Raw genomic sequence first — 21,635 nt, forward strand, 5'->3', positions numbered from 1 at the left:
GGGAACCCATGAGGAGAAGGAGGCAGGGGACTGAATCCAGCCCTTCTTTCCCCTCCCCCTTTAGTCAAAGACCCTCTAGAATCAGCTATTTTATATTTTGAGCTTTCTCTTAAGATTTCTTTTGAAGAAAGGGCTCCACTGCTTGAGGCGGGAGAGGTGAGGTCTTTGAGAGTCACTGAACCAATCTGTTCTCCTCATTTCACAGCTGGAAAACCTGAGACCCAGGAGCAGAGACCTGCCTGATGACATGCCTCGAGGGGAACAGAATCAACCCTGGAACCCAGGCCCACCCCACCCAGCACCCCTGTAGGTGCCTGGCCTGTGTGCATGAGATGGGAGTGGAGAGCGGAGGAAACTCTTGAACGGTCAGAAACAAGAGTCCAGAGTCCATGAAACCACACCAGCCGACAATCTGTCACTCAGTCAACAAACATTAATTGAGCAGCTACTCTGTGCCAGGCTTCTAGGTACATGGGATGCAACGGTCAAGCAAACGAACACCTCGGCTTTCAAGAAGCTTACATTCAAGGGAGAGTTCTCATTGTCCTGTGATAAAACGCGGGGAGACAGATGATGAAAAGCCCACCTGACCTCATCCAGGTTTGTAGCTGCTGTGCTCACACACCACTCTCGTCATGCTCTGTGCTCTGTTTTCTTTGTACCCCTGTCTTTCGCGCCCATGTCTTCCCTGGTTCCAGGCATCGTGACAGGCAAGAAGGGGCCTGCCCTTCTGCATCCACCCAGGCCAAGGGATGAGCACAGAGAGGGCTATTCACGTGGGTGGCCCGGCAGGAAGGGAGGAAGCTGAGGGTTCGGCTGTGCCAAGCCTAGAGCAGCCCGCCCTTCGGCCCATGACTGGGGCCCAGGCGTTGGGTTTGCTGACACCCCAGGAGAAGGACTTCTCTGTCAGGGGCTGTCTCAGGCCGCAGGCCTCAAATTCCATCCCTGTCTGCCTGCAGCAGGGGGAGGGGCAGGGTCCAAGGCTTAGGAGGGAGCGCAGGAGTCACGGCCCAGGCAGCCCCGGGGGTGTCCCAGGCCTAGAGTCCATCCAAACCGTCTCTGTTAATGAGGCCCTCTGGGCTGGGCCTCCCTAAACTCCAGGCTGGAACAGTGCATTCCCTGGACGTTTCTAAAGAAGCTCTGAAGACGGGGGAAAATAGGCTGGCCACATACTCAGAGTATCTGCACAGCGAGTGCTTTGGTTCCTCATTCCTGGGTGGGTCAGCTGCTCAGGGAGCCCCCGACTGAGGGGAGACACAGCCCTGCCTCAGGGACCTCAGTCTGAGGGGGACACAGCCCTGTTGAGGGGAGACATGTAGTCTGAGGGGAGAAAGTCTCCAAAGGTCTCTGTTGGGGTGTCCTTCTGTGTCCCTGCCACTGTCTTGCTCCCTCCGTTCCTTTCTGTCCCTCTTTGCGTCTTTCTCTCTCTCTCATGTGCGTGCATGTGCAGAAACACACAGGCCTACACCCATGTGCCTTCAGAAGAAGTCTTAAAAACACTCAAGACCAAATCACAATAAATGCCAAGAACGCAGTCCAAAGTCCAAGAACTATGGATCCCCAGACTCAGTGATGAGCCAGGAAGATCTTGGGGGTGAGCTGCAGGGGGGTGAGCTCCAGGCCTCGCCTGAACTCAGGCCTATGGCCTCTGAGGCTCTGAGCGGGACAGCATCCCCAGAGGATGCGTCCTCCGTGGTGACTAGGACGGGAGTGACCCCACCCCCTCGATGCGGTGGCTTCCAGCCTCACAGCCTGCCCTGGTCCATGGTCTGAGTGCCCAGGAAGTGGGACCTGGAGGGCCCAGGGGCACGGAGCATCCGAGGGGTGGGGTAGGATGGGAGAAGTGGGGCTGCCTGCCAGCTGTCCAAGCTCCCGCACAGGAGGCCAGGCCAAGGAGCCGAGGACCATCCCCTCACCCCCCGCCACACATGCCGGCCTTGACTCCCGGCACCCATGGGAGAGAGTACAGGCCATGGCTTGTCCCTTTGTCTGGGCCTCCACGCTGGGGGTGGGGGCGAGGGATGGGCCAGAAGGGACCCTGAATGGGGTTCCATTCCAATTAGGTTTGGAAAACATTCTCTGTCTCTTGCATGACCTTTGTCACTTTCCGTCCCTAGGAAAGGGTCTCCTCCAGTTCGTTCATAAACATGGAAACTGGAGGCTGTGCCCGAGAATTAACATTGTCCGCATGAAAGGCTGAGGGAACGAAGTCCCCAGTGACCGGGAGATGCAGAGAAGCTTTGAGGTGACTTTTCTGGAATGCTTTAAACTTAGGGACCAATCATTTTCTTGCAGTTCAGCCAGCCTGGAGGCCAAGGGATGAAGCATTTGACATCTGTAGGAGTTCCTGTTGTGGCTCAGTGGGTTAAGGAACCCGACATTGTCTCTGTCGAGGATACAGGTTCGATTCCTGGCCTCACTCAGTGGATTAAGGAAGGGTCTGGCCTTGCAGAGCCTCAGATCCCGTGTGATGGTGGCTGTGGTGTAGGCCTCAGCTGGAGCACTTATTTGACCCCTGACCTGGGAACTTCTATATGCTGCAGGTGCAGGAGTAAAAAGAAGAAAAGAAAAATTTGACACCTGTAACCTCAGAAACTCAAAGCAACAGGTCCCACCTCTAGTGAGAGGGCGCCTACTCTCTTTTACCTTCACCTTGGTTCCAAGCTTGTGAAGCTGCTGGGTCCCCTGCCTGCCACCTGCTTGCCGCAGACCCCAGCAAAGAGGAGGTCGGGCGCTGGAGCTGAGATCCATTTTACAGGGAGCCCCAGAGCCTTCTGGGCTGAGTCTGGGCTCTCGTCCTGGGAAGACAGATTCCACGAATGGGATTTTGCTCTGCAATGGCTCCATTGTGCTCCCAGTGGCGCCAGGGCGGTTGGGTGGCGCGGCGAGGCTGCGCTCTGAGCCGGTGTGAAGAAGGTACCTCTGGCCTCGGCACCGCCTGGACCCATCAACAGGCCTGGCGTGGAGCCTCCTGCTGGCATTTTCCACGCCGGATTGTGCTTCAGCCAGACTTCCTGTGCAGAGCTGGCCCGTCGTGAGGCCTGCGGGGGAGGGCAGGAGGAGGAGGGTGAGCCCTGGGGCTGCTGCCTGGTGGACAAACAAGATGTTTATTCAGGGGAGAAGGAGGAGGAGGCCCGGGAACGAAGCTGCTGGTGCCTGGGTCTTTCCTTCCTGCCTTCCCCGCCTTGCTCTGCACACACACACAGCGCTGCACCGGGGGCAGCGCCCAGGACATCAACCCTGAAGGACTTGAGGACAGACAGACGGACACACATACTCACACCATACAACAAGGGGATCCCGCGGACAAGCCTGTGTTCACATTTCTGACATAACCTTCCTAAACACACACACACACACATACACACACACACTACCTTTGCATTTTAAAGTCAATTAACCCTGGCAAAACAGAGTTAAAGGGGTGGCACTTGTCCAAGGGCGTCACAGCAGCCACCAATGCCAAGATGGAGAATCAGTCCAGAGACGGAAGGAGGTGGTGGCTGGCATGGGGGTGGGGTTGCCAGGTTTGTGATGTGGCGCCTCTGGGGTGAACAGATTGGGCCTTGATCTTGGATACTGTCCTGGGAGGCTGCAGGGATGAAGGTGCCTCCCTGGACTAAGGAGCTGGGCTCTGGGGCCCCCTGCAGAGACAGAACCTGAGAGTGGACAGATGGACAGATGGACTCCTAGAGGGAAGCTGAGGTGCCCCAGGGCCTCGCCCCTCAAAGTGGATCACAGCTGGCAGCACGGCATGGAAGCTTCTTAGAAATGCAGCATCTCGGGTCCAACACAGACTTACTGAGTCAGAGCCTGGTTATCCATTTACATATTCAAGTTCTGGAGGCTTTTCTCTAGATGCTTCCTGGACCCTGAATGAGGGTTTCCTTGTGGACAAGGCATGAATGACAACATCGCTCTTAGCAGATTCCCTTCTCGGAGTCTGCAAGTCGCCGTGTGAGGTCAGCCCAGCCATCTCCCAGACTGCAGGTACGGCTGGCTCCGCCTGTGGTCTGCCAGATGTATTTATTCATTCATTTCACAGTTGTTTGCTGTGCACCATATCATATCATTTGAGATATGATAAGCCAAAACCAGACGTGGTTCCTACTCTTGTGAAGTTTTCAGGCTTGAGGGATTGGCCGATAAGGCTTTCCTGAAGAAGTGGTGCTTGAGCTTTTGAAGAGGCGACTTTGGTGAAGAGGAGAGAGAAATGTATTCCAGGCAGAGAGAACAGCACAAGCAAAGGCCCTGGGGTAAGATGGAGCATGGCTGGTCTGAGGAACTAAAGAGCAATACAGCTGGAGAGGGCAGAGAGCAAGAAAGACCATTGTATTAGTGAGACTGGGTGTAACAATTTCCAGGGAGCCAGAGTTCCCTGGTGCCTGCCATAGCCCTTGATGGTTTCAGAGAATCCTAGAATGTCAGAGATGGAAAGAACTTTGGGCTTCATCCAGGCCAGTGCTTGAACCTGGCTTCAAGCCTTAGCTCCATCATAAATTAACTGTAAATGTGACCCTGGGTCATGGGTTTCTCATGTGAAAAGTGTTAGGGGTGCAAGAAATGACACCCACTTTGCCTAGGCTGGGAGTAGCTCATGTAAGACTTCTCTGAAGAGTTATTTTAGTTAGGATGCGTGTTAGGCTGCTATTAAAAAGAGACCCCAAAATATAGTGGCTTAAACAAGAAACAGCTTCATTTCTCTCTCCTGTCAAAAGTCTGAGTAGATGGTATGGAGCTCAATGATGGCGGAAAGCTAGGTGTCTTCGGCCTTGGTGCTCTGTCACCATCAGCACATGGTTTCATGTGGTCCAAAAGGATGCTTCAGCTCCTGCCATCACATTTGCTCCCTTCTTTTAAAGATCCAGATATTCGGAGTTCCCGTGGTGGCTCAGTGGTTAACGAATCCAACTAGGAACCATGAGGTTGAGGGTTCAGTCCCTGGCCTTGCTCAGTGGGTTAAGGATCCAGCGTTGCCGTGAGCTGTGGGGTAAGTCACAGATGCGGCTCGGATCCCATGTTGATGTGGCTCTGGCGCAGGGCAGCGGCTACAGCTCCGATTTGACCCCTAGCCTGGGAACCTCCATAAGCCACGGGAGCGGCCCTAGAAAAGGCAAAAAGACCAATAAATAAATAAATAAATAAATAAATAAATAAATAAATCCAGATCCATGATCCAGATGCTGCCCCTGGCACTTCTGCTCATATCTCATTGGCCAGAAATTAGTCATGTGGACTCATCTAGATGCAAGAGTCTAGGAAATGTAGTCATGGGCTGGGCAGCCATGTGCCAGCTAAAAATTCTATTACTGTGTAGAATGGGAGAAGGAATATTGAAGGGCCACAGAGTCTAAAATAGAGTTGGAGCCAAGGAACCCCACCAGATCTCTCCAGTATTCTCCTCTTGGCCTTAAGCTGTCCTGGCCTCCTTCACTGAGTTCATCAAAGCCAGGATCCAACCTGCCCCACAATTTTCCTCCATTTCTACCAAGTTTGGGAAGTCAGTGCAGCCTGTGGAGGCTTTGGTAGTGGAGAGTTATAGGCATGGAAGGCAGGCCAGCCCTTGTCTGGCCCACTATCCCACCTCACACTGATTCTAGGAGGGCTTCAGGCAGGCTGTTAGGACAGATTCAGGAAGAGGTAGGTTTCCATTGCTCACATACATCAGAAGCTACTCCTCAGCCCTCACGGCGGCAGGAGAGGCCAGTCTGAGATGGGCAGTGGGCAGGCTGTATTTTCATTACCTGCTCTGAGCCAGCACCAGGGGTAGTTCCACAGTCAGGTAAACAGCTGGCAGCAGCAGCTAAAGTGGCTAAGGAGAGCTTTCCCACCAGATTGTCTGACCCCGAGAAAGCCAAAAGCAATACTGGCAGATTCCTGAGGCTGCATCCCGCCCACTGCCTGGGCTACACAGCACAGCTGGCTGCTGGCAATGGCTTCCTCTCTCGGCCTCTGCTATCCACACACATCTCCTCTGAGAGGGACAGGGGACGGTATGTGAGGTAGGGGTTACAGGAGACTGGAGTTTCTCATCCTCAGTGATATTGACATATTGGGCTGGAGAATTCTTTGTCGTGGGGCTTCCCTGCACGTTGTAGGATGTTTGGCAGCATCCTTGGCCTCTACCCACTAGGTACCAGTAGCACCATCCCCCTCCCCAGTTGCAGATGTTTCTTGGGGGAGCAGTGCACACTCAACCCTGGTTGAGAATCACTGGTGTAGATTGACAAGGTCCTGATTTACCAAAGGAAGAAGTCAGGGATTGATGGAGAGAGAGGGAGAGAAAAAGAATGGGAGGGAAAGAAAAGAGAAAAACAGGGTGAGGGGGAAAAGAGGGAAGAAGAGATACCAAAAATAAGAAAATGATATTAAAAAGGAAAAGAAAGAAAGTCTCTGGCCATGCTGCTTTTTTAGTGGGGTTGGAATTTGGCATGGTATCTCTTCCAGGTTTCTCTAAGCCTCAGTTTTTACCCCCAGAGAATGGGCTATTGCTTAAGAGAAAGTATGTAGGACTATACACTTTCATCTCTTTGATCTCCTAAACCCCAACAAGATGATCATGATGAGGCACAAGGACAAGAAGTAGTTGGCAAGATTCTGGAAGCTGAGAAGGGATGGACAGTTACTTAGCATGGCAGAAGCTGCACCCTAGCTGCCTGGGGTAGGGGGTGGGGGCTGGGGAGAATGACAATAAGAAGCTGCTGCTTCAAGCTCTGGGAGCCTTGAACGTATTAGCACTTGGGAATGCCAGATCCCTCTAAGGGGTGGGGGGTCCCGGAATGGGGGCTGAGGACGATTGGTGGGAAGTGGGTTAAGGAGCAGTGATAATCCCAGATCCCCTCCTCCTTATACAGCTGGATACTGCCTTCCCCACTCTGGCAGAAAATGGTCTGGCTTACCAACAGAGAGGATTACACAGCTGAGGCAAGGGATTAAGTGCAAGTCTGAACACTGAACAGTAAGTTTCCATGAGCCCTTCACCATTCAACATCAGAACATTGGAAACAGGTTTATATCCCCCAGCAAATTCCAGGGATTCTCTTTAGGGAAATTGTCCCAAGAGAAGAGTCCTACAGATATTGACATTTTAAGGTTTCTCAATGAAAAATTCAGCTGCCATCAAATCCACTAGGCACAAGTTCTGTTTATATAATCAGAGCCTTAATCTTAAAAATGAGGAGTTCCCGTCGTGACGCAGTGGTTAACGAATCCGACTAGGAACCATGAAGTTGCGGGTTCAGTCCCTGCCCTTGCTCAGTGGGTTAACGATCCGGCGTTGCCATGAGCTGTGGTGTAGGTTACAGACGCAGCTTAGATCCTGCATTGCAGTGGCTCTGGTGTAGGCCAGTGGCTACAGCTCCTATTGGACCCCTAGCCTGGGAATCTCCATATGCAGCGGGAGCGGCCCAAGAAATAGCAAAAGACAAAAAAAAAAAAAAAAAAAAGAATAGGCAATCCATTGTAGCTCAGTGAGCTAGGGACTGGATGTTGCCTCTGTGAAGATGCTGGTTCGATCCCTGGCCTCAACCAGTAGAATAAGGATCTGCTCTTGCTGCAAGCTACAGCATAGCTCACAGATGTGGCTTAGATCCGGTGGTGCCATGACTGTAGCATTGGCTACTAGAGAGTTTAGAGTTACATATGTGGTTCACATTACATTTCAGTCGAACATCATTGATCTAGATGGTAGGGAAAAGAATGTTAGATATATTTGTTTTTCAACTTTTCTATATATTTGCAATTTCTCTTAATAGAAATTTAGAAAGAAAAAGAAACCAAATAAAAATAAAGTAGAAGAATTTAGAAGATTTTTTTTTAATAAATAGGATTGGAGATAACATTTAGAAAATCCTCTTTGAAAGTAGAATAAGATGACAACAAGTAGAGATTAGAAAATGAGAGAACTGGAGTTCCTGTCATGGTTCAGCAGAAATGAATCTGACTAGCATCCATGAGGATGCCAGTTCAATCCCTGGCCTCACTTAGTGGGTTAAGGATTTGGCATAGACGTGAGCTGTGGTATGGGTCACAGATTCTGCTCAGACCTAATGTTGGTATGGCTATGGTGTAGGCCAGTGGCCACAGCTCCAATTCAACCCCTAGCCTGGGAACCTTCATATGCCATGGGTGTGTCCCTAAAAAGACAAAAGAAAAGAAAAGAAAGAAAGAAAGAAAGAAAGAAAGATCAGAGAACTAATCTCAGAGGCCTAACTCAAAAAGAAATAAGAAAGGAACCAGACAGGTCCTTGGAACCAGAATATCTAGATTAAAGAGGAACCTGAGGACTCAGCATTGGGAATGACAAAACACACCATTCAGGGAGTCCCCTGGTAGTCTAGTGGTTAGAATTTGGCACTTTCACCGCTGCAGCTGGGAACTGAGATCCCACATCAAGCCACTGCATGCGATGGCCAGGAAAAAAAAAAAGTCACATACAAAGGCTCCCAAATTAGAATGTCACCGAACTTCACAACCTCCTAGAAAGCTGGAAGACAAAGGGACAAAACTCTCAAAATTTTGAAGGAAAAAATTTCCAACCTAGAATTAGATACCCAGCCAAACTATCAATCAAGATGAAGGTAGAATAAATATATCTTTAGACATAGATGGCCTCAAAAATATTGCCCCTTATGCATTTCCCAGAAAGCTATGGAAGGAAGTGCTCTGTCAAACAAGAAAATAAACAAAGACAGATGGCATTGTCCATCAGAAAACAGGGAGTCTGATGGAGGCAGAAGACAAAAGGAGCTCTCAGTCAGTGGTGAAAGGACTTTTCGGGAGTTATGCTGCAGTCCTAGAGAGGAGTAGAAAATGTTTGGCTCTGAAAGCAACTCACCAAGAAAAAAACAAATAGAGCAGCTAGATTATTCTTCTGAGAGAAGTTTTACAGTTGTAGCAGAGAGTTTGGGAATTTATTAGTGATATGAACATACGAAATTAAGTCAACAAACAAAAAACATGACAAACAAAATGTCATGCAAGGAAAAAATTATACCCAGGTACATTATGAGTTGCACAGTTATAATAATGTTAACATTGAGTTGAAATCTATTTGAGGAGGATAGAAAAAGAAATATGTGTGTTGGGGATGGAATGGAGCTTATCCTCATCTTTCTAAAATTTTTAAAATCTTTTTGCTTTTTAGGGCCACACCTGTGGCATATGGAGGTTCCCAGGCTAGGGGTTGAATCAGAGCTGTAGCTGCCAGCCTACACCACAGCCACAGCAATGCCAAACCCAAGCTGCATCTGCAACCTACACCACCGCTCACAGCTAGGCCAGATCCTTAACCTGAATGATGCCAGGGATCGAACTTGCGTCCTCATGGATACTAGTCAGATTGGCTTCTGCTGTGCCATGACGGGAACGCCTATCCTCATCTTTTGTAGGAGGAAGATGATCTGTATTAACTAAAGTCAAATAACAAAATAATAATGGGATTAAACATTGTTATATGTTATTTAAAGAAGTAGAAAGAAATGGCTGGAAAGTCTAAAAGAAGTTGCCTCTGGGGACTGGGAATGGGGAAGGGTGAGGCAGGCAATTGCTGTTTTCCGTTACAATCTCTGTAGTATTATGTGACTTTCGTAAAGTATTTATATACATATAGCACTCTGCTAAAAATAAAAGTTGAATTAAAAGATAAAAAGAAAACCCAGGTCATCCAGGGCAGGGCAAATGACTGCCCAGAACTGAGGGTCACTCCAGGTGTCACTGCCTGGCAGCTGCCTACGTCAGCAACTCCGGACATGGCCAGAGGGAGCCTTTTTGGAGAAACATTATCCTGCTTACCCCCGTGACTCATAGGTTCCCATTGTTTCCACACCCCTGCCTCTCTCCCACCACAGGGATGTGTGCTGATGTGGGGGGCGGGGACTGGAGGAACTTTCTTGGGCTCTTTGTTTACTGTGTGCCCCACTCCCATCCCCAGGGGTACAGGCTTCCTTGCCAGGGACCAGGTGTCAGGCATGGGGCACTGGATGCAGAGAAGGAGACCAAACACTCTTAAAATACCTCTCTGCCTGCCCACTGTGGAATTTCAAAATCACGTGGTTGAGCAGGGCCTAGGAGATCAACTTGTCAACAACTCCAAGAGGTAGACTGCGACCCTTTGCCTGAGCTCTTTGGATGACAAGGAACTCAGTGTCTCAGTGGGTCACTGTTAGGGGTTGGGGGAAAAGTAAGGGTCTTTGGTGCCTAAAGGCTTTTGCATGAGCCATTCCTTGTGCTTATATTGGCCAGGGGCCTTTAAGTGTCAGGGGAACCCACTGGATATAAAAAGTGAGGTTCAATGAAAGATAACAGCTCTCAGGACAAACAGGACTTGCCCAGTCCCCATCTCTGCCTCTCTTACCAGGTGTGTGTGCTTCATCCTCCTATTTTTTTTTTTTTGTCTTTTTGCCTTTTTTCTAGGGCCACTCCCATGGCATATGGAGGTTCCCAGGCCAGGGGTCTAATCAGAGCGATGGTTGCCAGCCTACACCAGAGCCACAGCAACGTGGAATCCGAGCCGTGTCTGCAATCTACACCACAGCTCATGGCAATGCCGGATCCTTAACCCACTGAGCAAAGCCAGGGATCGAACCTGCAACCTCATAGTTCCTAGTCGGATTCGTTAACCACTGCACCATGACGGGACCTCCTCCATCCTCCTACTTCTGCACCCCTTCCTCGTGCTACCCACTGGCTCACGCCGGACCCAAATGTCTGCCACCACTCCCAAGCCTCCATGACTTCAGAGTTCAGCACCCCACAGCTCCTGGTGTCTGTCCTCTGCTGTCCTAATTTCACATGCCTCGGCCAACCCTCTCACTGGTTCACCTTGGTTCACGTTTCCTCTCCTCGTCTGATCAGCTTTACCAAGGCGAGTCACTTGGTTCAAAGATGGCTACCTAGGCCTTCCATCTTCAGGAAGAACTTCGTCTTCAGGAAGAATACATCAATTGGATCCACCACCCTCACCGCCTTTCTCTCCCTCCCACTCGCATTCACCTCTGTGTAAACCGAAGCTTGGCACTTAGCCCTCAGCCTCTATACCGGGTAAAACACGAGCCACTGCAGCTGTCAGTCCGCAGTGGCGCTCAGGGTGGAGACCAGGAGTGAGACACTCTGTGCTCTGGGAAAACTGGAAGAACAGGTCTTCAGACAGTTGGATAGTTTTAAGAGAAGATTTTATGAGCCCAATTCTTGCATCTCCTCCTATCTAGAAACACACTAAAATCCTTCCATGATGACTGATGTCTGTGACTAGTAATAACCTTCACGAGACCAGCAGCAAACTTCTGTAAAATGGGTGCATGGCTACAGGTACCTCCCCCTCGACCTTTATGACTTGTGTCTTGATATCCGCCCCCCCATCCTCTTTTTTTTCTTTTCCTGCCTTTTTAGGGCCGCATCCACGGCCTATGGAAGTTCCCAGGCTAGGGGTTGAATCAGAGCTACAGCTGCCAGCCTGCACCACAGCCACAGCAATGCAGGATCCAAGCCACATCTGCAATCTACACCACAGGTCACAGCAACACCAGATCCTTAACCACTGAGCAAGGCCAGGGATCGGAACCTGCATCCTCAGGGATCCTAGTCGGGTTTGTTAACCACCGAGCCACCAAGGGAACTGCCCGCCTTTCCTTTTTGGGGAGAGGTATCTGAAATACTGCCTCCTAGGCTGTAGTTAAGTGGACAAAACAAAAGATGTCAGGGTCCCCGTGAGAACAGCCACTCCCAAGGGGGCGGGGCGGGGGGGGGGGGAGGTCAGTGAGCCCTGAGGGAACTCAGCAAAGAAACAAAGACTGGTCTGAGGCTGAGGTGCATATCAAAGGAGGGATTCCAGTAAGCCCAGAATTTTACATCTTCCCATAGAAACCGGCTTTCCGTAAAGCTTTTTCTGTAATCTGGTTATCTGTAAACCTTTTGTTCCTACCACCTTCCCTTTGTTGCAAAAACTCCTGTCCCAGCTCCCTGCCTCGCCTCCTCCTCCGAGTGCTTTCTCAGGGCTGCCTGAGATGCTGTCTTCAGGGTTTAAGTCCTAATTTCCCCCCAAATAGAATTTAACTCTCAACTTCCAGGTTGTGCATTTTTTTTTCAGTTGACATATGGAGGCCTTCAGCAAATTCTTAACAAGTAACTTCAGAAAGAGCACCAGGGCTTTGAAGGCGGAGGACCTGGGCTCAGATTTGTGATTCTGGGCAAGGCCTTGCCCATCTATGTGTCTCATATGTCTATACGGTCCCTCCTCAGTAACATGACGGGGTCTATGCGTCAACTAGATTGGAGGTTATCAACCCTGGGAGATTAGAATCATTTAGGGTATTTCTTTTCTTTAAAAAAAAGTTTTTTTAATTAAAGTACAGTTGATTTACAATATTCTGTCAATTTCTGCTGTACAATAAAATGACCCAGTCCTACATATATATATATTCTTTTTCTCATAGGGAGTTTTAAAAATAAAATTCTGGGGAGTTCCCTGGTGGCCTAGTAGTTAAGGATCCAGCATTGTCACTGCTGTGGTGTGGGTTCGATCCCTGGCCCAAAAGCTTCCACATGCCCTGGGCACAGCCAAAAAAAAATTCTGATAGCTGGCCTCGCCCGCTCCCCCATGCAAAGATTCTGATTTCATTGGTTGGAGTAAGATCTGGATAACATACTTTGAAAAGGCCCTGGGAGTTCCTAACACGCAGCCAGGTTTGAGAACTGCTGGCTTAGAATCTAATTGCTAGGCTATTACTAATATTCAAGGACTAAAATGGTACCTGGCTTACACCAGATGCTCGATAGATTCTTCTTGAAGGAATGAATTCTCTTTAGCTGTAACGTTCTGCTCTGAGTTGAGAGGTAGGTTTGGGGGTTGCTGGGGAGATCTGGCGGGACTAAAATAACGTTTGCTGGAGTTCTCCATGTGGCTCAGTGGGTTAAGAACCGACGAGTGTCCTTAAGGATGCAGGTTCAATCCCTGGCCTCGTTCAGTGGGTTAAGGGTCTGGCATTGCCATGAGCTGGCGTGGCTGTGGCTGTGGTGTAGACTGGCAGCTCCAGCTCTGATCCAACCCCTAGCCTGGGAGCTTCCATAGGCCTCACCTGTGGCCATAAAAAAAGAAAAAGAAAAGAAAAAAAGAGTTTGCTTGGAGCTGAACGAGGGGCAGAGAGACCCAGGAGAGGAGGGTCCCTGCCAGTTAACGAGGAATCAATCTCAGGAGTGGCCCTTTGGAGTCAGACCAAGCTGGATCCTCGGACTGGCTTGCTGCCTCCTGCGGGTGGAGGCCCAGAGGCTGGAGGGCTGCCCGGGGGTGAAGATCCTCCTCTCGCCAGCTCTGCGGTCTCGCCCAGGCACTGATTTCCACAGGCCAGGCGGGAACACGGAGTCCACCTGCACCAGGCGGAGGAGAGGATTAAGGGAGACAAAGGATCGGAATGTAAACAGTTATTCACAGGCGGCCTAATCTCAGGTAAATCTCAGGTTATCGCTGCCTAAAACCTCCTGGAGGGAGTGGAGAAGGGGGCACTTGATTGTCAGGCTCTGACCTGGAAAATAACAGCTGTCCAGGCGCAGGGCTCCCTGGAACTTCAATGAGTCGCTGCGGCGTTTCCTAGGGTCAAAGAGGAAGGTAACCCACCTGCTCGCCCTGGGGCCACTGGCCTCACGTGCTAACCTTTCAAGCGGGTTACCCTTCCCAGTTTTCCTGAGGAACTACAGAGGCCCAGACAGCTTAAGTGACTTGCTGGAGGTCAAGCAGCCAGGAGAGGTCTGAGCCTGGAATTTGAGGTCGCCCCAGAACAGTCTCTGTCCTACCCTCTCGTTGGGAAGATGGGGCTGATACCTGTGAAACCTCTAGAAAACAAGCCAGCAGCCACACAAGGAATGTTACCTGCCAGGTAGAGAAGAGCAGAGTGGAAAACCCAGGAGAGGCAGGGACTGCTGAGATAATCTTTCCAGAAGGTTAATGTAGGACCAGGGCAGCCCCTGGTGGAGAGGCATGAAGAAATGACTTCTCATCAGTTACCATCTTGGGGGGCTTCTCCTGGGATGGTGGGAGGTCAGGGTCTCCGGGGTTGAGAACTGAGGATGTTACAGAGAGGGCTGTCCCCATGGTGAGAACCAGAGACCGCTTTAGCTAGCTCACAGTACCAAGAGTTTGTGGTCAGGATTCTAATGTTCAATAAAACGTGGTTGTTAGGGGAGCTCCCACTGTGGCTCAGAGGAAACGAATCTGACTAGTATCTGTGAGGACGTGGGTTCGATCCCTGGCCTCCATCAGTGGGTTAAGGATCCGGCATTGCCCTGAGCTGTGGTGTACGTCACAGATGCGGCTCGGATCTGGCGTTGCTGTGGCTGTGGTGTAGGCCGGCAGCTGCAGCTCCCATTTGACCCCTAGCCTGGGAACTTCTATATGCCGCAGGTGTGGTCCTAAAAAGAAAAAGAAGAAGTGGTTGTGGGGAGATGGCCCCACAAGTGGGCTGTACCGAGGTTGGCTTGGAGAACAGCTGCTGGACAGATTCTGAGGGTGGGGCTGAGGGTGAGGGACCCCTGCAGCTGCCACTTCTGACGGGGCATCCTAGACTCCTATGTGGAGTCACCCCCTTCCCTACACTGGGGGCGGGGAATTTCTGGAAGCCCTTAGCCTCCTTCCTGTGTTGGCTTAAATCAGGCACAGGAGCCTGTGTGTCAGTGTTGTTTTTGCTCAGCAGTACGAGCAAAAACCCTTGCAGCCTTAGTCTGGATCCCAACATACCCAATAGCCCTGGTCCAGTTACCAGACCTAGTGTTTGCAAGAGGGTCTCCCCTTTCGTTACAAGGATGCCCAGGGGATGTTTGGGAGAGTGTAAGCACCTCTGGACTAGGCTTTGGGCAGCCTGAGAACTCAGGCTGAAGGCAGAAATGCCTTCCACACCAAGCCCATGTGCCCCTTTCTGCCTCCACTTTGGAGCGAGACCCCATGTGTACATACACAGGGCAGGTACCCGTGTCACCTGCCCACCCATTGCCCTCACCGTCAGCTTCTATGGCCCTGAGTCTTCACCTCCACTCAGCGGTGGTCTGCAGGGCCCACATGGCATTGCAAGGGACGCTTTAGGAATGATGTTCCCCCTGAAACCCAGACTCTGCTTGCTCCTTTCCAAGGTGGGCAAAAGTTCACTGCCTCCCACCCCACCCAGTCCACACGGCCCATCCAGGTTGGCACTCTCCCAACCACCCCTTGGTAAATGTTTAACAACCGGGTCTCGGCGGCGAGGAGAGCCCTAATTTACAGTGTTTGCTCATTTCCATGGTGTAAATACTTCCGCTATGGCTATTTTAAGCTACAGCATGAAGTCACAAAACGTGAGGCTGGGAAGAGAAGCCCAGTAATTTACCATTATGTAATATTTTCACTGGACACCTCCAAGGGATGTCAATAACTTCATGTCAAAAGCATGCAGAACAGGAACGCACAAAGTAATTAGAAAATGATGAGGGTATTATTACCATTTTTTGGGCCACACTGGTGGGATCTCAATTTCCAGACCAGGGATTGAGCCCAGGGCTGCCGTGGTGAAACCCCTGAATCCTAACCACTAGGCCACCAGGGAACTCCCAGGAAATGATGAGCTTTGAGTGTTTATTCCCTCTGTTTAATACAGTTTAATTGCATGGTGATATAATTTGATTTTTAATATAGCCAGCTTGTAAAATTTCTGAAACTTTAACCACTGGCTCTCCTAAGCCGGACTGAATGGGCTCCAGACCGTTCTGAGTCAGAACCCTTGCCCTGGAGTGAACTACTGAGTGTGGAAATGTGAGTGGACAGAGAGGTGGAGAGAGAGGGCCTGACTGCCCGGTGGGGACAAGCTGTCTGCCCTGGTGTCTGTTCCTCCTCGGTCACCACCTCAGGTGATCTAGGCAGCAGAGACTCAACAAGGCCAGGTCATTTGAATTGAATGGACTGTGATGTCAACACCGCAGATGGAGCCGCTCAGCTGGCCAGAGGCGCAGGTGAAGGGATCTAAGAACGAGGGGGGCGTTTTCAGTAACTGGAGGTAAACACAGATTTCAATGCAGAATGAAAACACAGGCAGGAGATGCCAGAAACACAGAGCCGACCCGCCCTTGGAGATGTGCAGCCAGGCACTTCCAGAACCTGGGGATTTCTGGGCTTTACCCCAGATCAGCTGAGTCAGAATCTCCTGAGACAGAACTCCAGAATCCCCAGGGGACTGCTGGGGAGTCACCGAGGACTGGCATCCGCTGACTGGCTCACCTCTCTGGTCCTGCAGAGGAAGAGTGGCTGGGAGCTGCAGCGGGGCCGTTGTCTCTGGGCCCCCTGGCCCTGGAGCAGGAGAGCCCTGTCTGGCAGGCTTGTAATGGTAGTTGGGAGCACAGGCTCTGAGGCCTCAGGTTTGAAGCCAGGCTCTGCTTCCAGCGGTGTGACTTCAGGCAAGTGACATGACCACTCTGTGCCTCAGCTGCCCAGGGGAGATAATAATACTGGCCTCGCAGGGTGGTGGGGATCAAGTGAGATGCGAGGTCATGGGTGTGAAGTAGCCTGTGTGCTGGATGCAGTAAGCATTCTATGAATGGCCAAGGTGGCTGTTTAGGGCGCATGGCTCAATGGTAGCTGAGCCCAGGCCTCTCAGTACTGTTCAAACATAGCAGAAAGGACTAGAGACCCCAAGGTAGAGGGACTTCCATTTCTTTTTTTTTTTTTTTTTTGTCTTTTTGGGTCCGCACCTGTGACACATGGAAGCGCCCAGGCTAGGGGTGGAATCAGAGTTGCAGCCACTGGCCTACACCACAGCCACAGCAATGCAGGATCTGAGCTGCATCTGTGACCTACACCACAGCTCACGGCAACGCCAGATCCTTAACCTACTGAGCGAGGCCAGGGGTTGAACCTATCCTCACAGAGACAACGTTGGGTCCTTAACCCCTTGAGCCACCACAGGAACTCGGACTTTGATACCTTGAAGGTGAAAAACTTTGATCTTGCTTAGGGCAAGGTGCTCCTGGTAAGGAGTTTCTGCCCCTTCAAAGAGCTTTAGTCTCAGGGCCGTAGATGGAACTTGGGCCCCATGTCCCCTTCCCTCAGCCGCTGCAGTTGACAGTGTGGCTAGAGGGGACAGTCCCATATATGCTGCCTGGGCTCCCCCTTGGGGCACCTCGGTGCCTCTCTGCACTTCCACGCCAGAACTTTCTCTGAAACCTGGCATACGGTCTCTTAGCGTTGGTCTTGCCATTAGCTATGGCTGCATAACCAGCCCCCCTAAAACTTAGAGGCCAATCATTTCTTTGCTTGTGATTCTGGGATTTGGGGGTGGTGGTATGGTTGGTTCTTCATGTGGCCTCTGCTGGGCTAGAGTGTCCTAGAAGACTCCTGGGTTGGGCCGATGCCCTCCACAGCGTAGGGCTCTAGGGACTCAGACTTCCCACCTTGCAGCTGGCTTCCCCAAGAGTGCCAAAGGGGAGGCTGCTAAGCCTCTTAACACGTGGGTTTAGAAATCACAGAAGGTCACTTCCAGGGTATTCTAGGGATCTAGACGGACCCAGGGCCAGCCCACGTGCAAGGGAACAGACCTCACCTCTTGCCTGGGGAGTGGCAAGGTCCCTTGGCTGAGGAGAGGGTGGGATGGTAGCCGTCTGTGTGGAGCAGGGTCTGCCACGTCCAGCCAGTGTGGGAGGGAATCGGGGGTTATGTCCGTGGGGGCGTCCTTGACCCGCAAGGCAGGAACTGGTGGATAAATGCAGGTCTCATGGCCTCAGAGGGACACGTCAGAGGTGTATTCAACAGGCTCTCCCGGGGGTCCCACAGGAACGAGCCCCCACTGCCCTCGGTGGGATTAGCTCAGCAATGCGCCTTTCTTTGCCTCGTGCTCTTTCTCCATCTCCCCCCCCCCACCCCCGCTTTCTGCTGCTTCCTCCCACCAGCTCTCAGTTCTTGTCTTAGGCATCGCTCTCCTGGGAAACCAAACCTAAACACTCAGTTTCCTCATTAGAAAAAAAAAAACCTCCTTAAATCTGGCTATAAAATATTGCACCTGGCTCCTGGGCTGTTGAGTAATCCCACAGGAATGGATGTGAAAGGGCTTTGTAAACGTGGGTGGCCCAGAACCGAGGCGAGGGGTCACTGTGAGCAGAGGTAGCACGGGTCGGGAAGGGGGTGGCTGGCCAGCGCCCCCCAGCACCCCTCCTCCTCCGTCCTCAGGGGCTGGTGACCAGAAGGGACACTGCTGCCTTGGAGATGATGAGAGGTGAGGACAGGGAGGTGGGGGGCAAGGGGCTTCCCGGAGTGTGGAGGAATAAGGAGAACCATGCCCCCTACCTGCCTACGGATTCAGGTGACCTGGCACAATTAGGTGACTCACCAGGCCAGTGCAACCTGTGACAAGGGCCCTCGAGAGCATCCATCCAGCCTCGCAGGGACTTGCCCTCGAGGAAGAAGCCTTGCCTCCTGAGTTGGCCTCTGTCCGGGGAAGACAGGGACCAAATGACATAGGGATGGCCCGGGATTCTGGGTCGCTTCCTCTCCATTCCAAACAGAGAAGCCAATCCCTTTTCCATGCTGGCCCCGCGGTCGGGACCCAAGGTGAACGAGACACTCCCTGCTCTCTCAGAGGCCAAAGACCAGGAGGCAGGCCACGTGAACAGCATCGAAGCAGCCGGGTTGCTGGGGGCAGGGGGCTCTGGACTCAGAGCAGGGGCCTCTGACTCCGGAATCTGGGAGGGGGCTAGTAACTGTGGATGTCTTCCTGTAGAAGCTGATGTCCACCTTTGCCGCCCTTGCCAGGAGAGGGGACCGGTATCCCAGACGGAGGAAGTAGCATGAGCAAAGGCAGGGCAGCCCACGCTCTGGGAGACCTCACTCTGTCTGGAGCCTAGAAAGGCAGAGGGGTGGCAGATGGGGCTGGAGGGAGAGGCGCGGCGGGAAGAGTAACGGGAGCCCCACAGGAGTTTAAAGCAGTGGCTCAGGGGTTCCTGTTGGGCTCATTGGGTGAAGAACCCGACAGAGTGTCCATGAGGAGGCAGGTTCAATTCCTGGCCTCACTCAGTGGGTTAAAGATCCAGTGTTACTGCAGCTGTGGTGTAGGTTGCAGATGTGGCTCAGATCTGGCATTGCTGTGGCTATGGCCTAGGCCTGCAGCTGCAGCTCTGATTCGACCCCTAGCCTGGGAACCTCCATATGCTGTGGGTGCAGCTGTAAAAAGAAAGAAAAATAAATAAAGAAGGGGCTCAGGCTTGAGGTTGGGCTCCACCCTCCTGGTTGCAGTGATCACCACTGGAGACCAGCTAAGGGGGTTCATTCATTCATTCATTCAACAAACAAGGGCTCCGTGGTGCCCTCCAGGCATCAGCCCTTGTGCTGCAGGGGGCGTCCAGGTGAGGGGCTGCAGTGGCTTGGATGGTGGCCAGGATGGAGAGAAGAGGCCAAGATTCGGGGAGGCGCTCTCACTGCATTTACCCAAACACATCTTGGCAATTCTCAAATGGGCCTTTGGTTCCTGGACCAGTTGTGTATGCATTTGGAAATTGGGGATTTGCTATTTCAGGGGTGGATGCAGATGAGCAAGGCTGAACCCAAGCGTCAGGCAAGTCCCCCACCCCCAGGGAGGCAGCCATTCCCAGAGATGCCGCCCAGAGCAGCACAGTCCAGGCTCCCTCCTTGCTCTCCCTGCCTCTGCTGCCCCAGGCTCCAGAAAGCTCCCGTGCAATCACCCCGAAGATACCCTTTCCAGGAAGGGGCTGAGACCCAAACATCCCGGTTTCTGTTCATCGGCGCTGGCACAGAGCTGAGTGACTCCTCCAGGATCACACAGGTCACACAGCCCCAAATGGGACTGAGTTCGGGCCTCTTTCCTCTTTCTGTGCTCCTCTCCCCCTCGGACCGCCCGAAGGTCTCCTCCATCTGATGGTGGGTTTGCTAAGGATGTCTCCTCCATCAGACTAGGAACGCTCTGGAGCAAACGCGAGTCAGGGAAGACTTTTTGCCACCATTGAATAGTGGTTGGCATCTGTGAAGAATCCTCTCTTTGCCTCAGTCTCCTCATTTGTAAAGAGGGATTAATAACAATAACACTACCCATTGTGAGGGTTAAAAGACATAAAATAGAAGAGATGAAATTAAGAGGCTTGGGGGTACAGACGGAACATAAATACCAAGCACAGACCATGCCAAATAGCCAGAAATAAGAGCAAAGGGGACCAAACTGTGGGTGCCGTGGGGGGGATTTTTGTCTATTTTCCACGCTGTCATTTTCCAAGTGCCAGGACAGAGCCTGGTCCACAGCAGGTGCTCAGTGAACGTTAGTTGAAGGGAAGAATGACGAGTCTGGGTGGTGACGGCGGAGAGCAGCGCTCACGATTGGGGTGGGAAGCCTTCTGGAGGTAGCAGGGCAGGCCCCGCAGCTGGGGGGCTGCTGGGAGTGGGCGTGTCTGCCTCGGAACCCATGACACTGGGGGTTGAACAGCGCATCCCCTGTAGGTCTCACTGACCAGGGTTGTGTACCTGGTGTCAGCGGGGAGACTTCCGGGCCAGGGTTTCCTCTAAACCCTCCTCCATCTGCCGTCCACCTGCCGTCCACAGGCCGCACCCGGTACCCCGCCTCTGCTCTTGAGCCCTCAGGAATCCCTCCTGGGCCCCACCCTCTGCTCCAGCTGCTCTCCTGCCTTGTTTCCTGACCTTTCCCTCCGAAAGCTAATCTTAGCTCAGGTGGCCCAGGACCACACCTCCACCGTCTTCCGTGTTCTTATCATCTGAATTGTTCTGCGAAGAAGTCATACACCCCAAGCCTTGACTGCCTTCACCGCCAAGGTGGCCACACGCCCCCGGGCCACAGGGGGGGCTCCGAGCTGCTCTCAGAGGGCTTTGTGAGACAGCCAAGCATGAAATAAAGGTAGCAAATAAAACCATTCCCTCAGAGTTCCTGTCGCGGTTCAGCGGTTAGTGAATCTGATGGGCATCCATGAGAACTCAGGTTCGATCCCTGGCCTCGCTCAGTGGGTTAAGGGTCCGGAGTTGCCGTGAGCTGTGGTGTAGGTCACAGACGTGGCTCAGATCCCACGTTGCTGTGGCTCTGGTGTAGGCTGGTGGCTACAGCTCTGTTTAGACCCCTAGTTGGGAACCTCCATATGCCTCGACTGCGGCCCTAAAAACCAAAAAAAAAAAAATTGTTACCTCAAGACTGGAAGGGATCAAAAGTAAAACCAGAGCAATTTGGACCTCAGTAGGGGAGGGAGCCAGGGATAGAGAGAGGGGAGAAAGTTGGAGAGATGTCTTGGAAAGGGAGGCTCTCAAGTCATTACAGAATCGGTTGATATTTAAACACATATGATCCTTTATAAACACAGCCACGCCCTCATAAAAAAATGTGCTTCACTCCTGAAATCACAGAACTTAAATTTTTTTCCAACAGACTCAAAAATTTTTCTTTTCTTTTTACGGGATCCGAGCCAAATCTGTGACCTATGCCAAAGCTTGAGGCAATACCATGTCCTTAATCTACTGAGTGAGGCCAGAGGTCTAACCTGCATCCTTACGGAGACAACGTCAGGTCTCTAGCCCACAGTGCCACACTGGGAACTCCAGACTCAAAATCTTAACCCAGGTCCTGTGCCCATGGGAAGAGGGCACTGACGCTGGCATGGAACAGGCTGAACTCAAAACCATTGAA

The 21,635-nt window shown here is 51.8% G+C and overlaps 1 protein-coding gene and 1 long non-coding RNA gene across 11 annotated transcripts in view; one reads left to right on the forward strand and one right to left on the reverse strand.

Annotated features, from left to right (window-relative positions):
* Positions 1-21,635, reverse strand: part of MOCS1 (molybdenum cofactor synthesis 1) — a 918,787-nt gene that overhangs the window by 190,703 nt on the left and 706,449 nt on the right. The gene's annotated exons all lie outside the window — the stretch shown is intronic.
* LOC102157750 (uncharacterized) overlaps positions 1-21,635 on the forward strand; it is a 61,161-nt gene that overhangs the window by 38,785 nt on the left and 741 nt on the right. For 2 of the 10 annotated variants that reach the window (XR_297197.4, XR_297198.4), the window contains 2 exons: positions 206-600; positions 2,296-5,179. This is a non-coding gene — a long non-coding RNA (uncharacterized LOC102157750). Of the gene's footprint in view, positions 1-205; positions 601-2,117; positions 5,180-6,854; positions 7,125-9,145; positions 9,630-21,635 lie in introns of those variants that run through there. The other 8 variants (XR_014810093.1, XR_014810089.1, XR_014810094.1 and 5 more) reach the window with 7 other exon arrangements.

The sequence above is a fragment of the Sus scrofa genome, chromosome 7 (assembly GCF_054392235.1).
Source record: "Sus scrofa isolate SSC_HxYL_T2T_F1_AM1 chromosome 7, Sscrofa_HxYL_maternal_Yorkshire_Landrace_v2.0, whole genome shotgun sequence".
NCBI lineage: Eukaryota > Metazoa > Chordata > Mammalia > Artiodactyla > Suidae > Sus > Sus scrofa.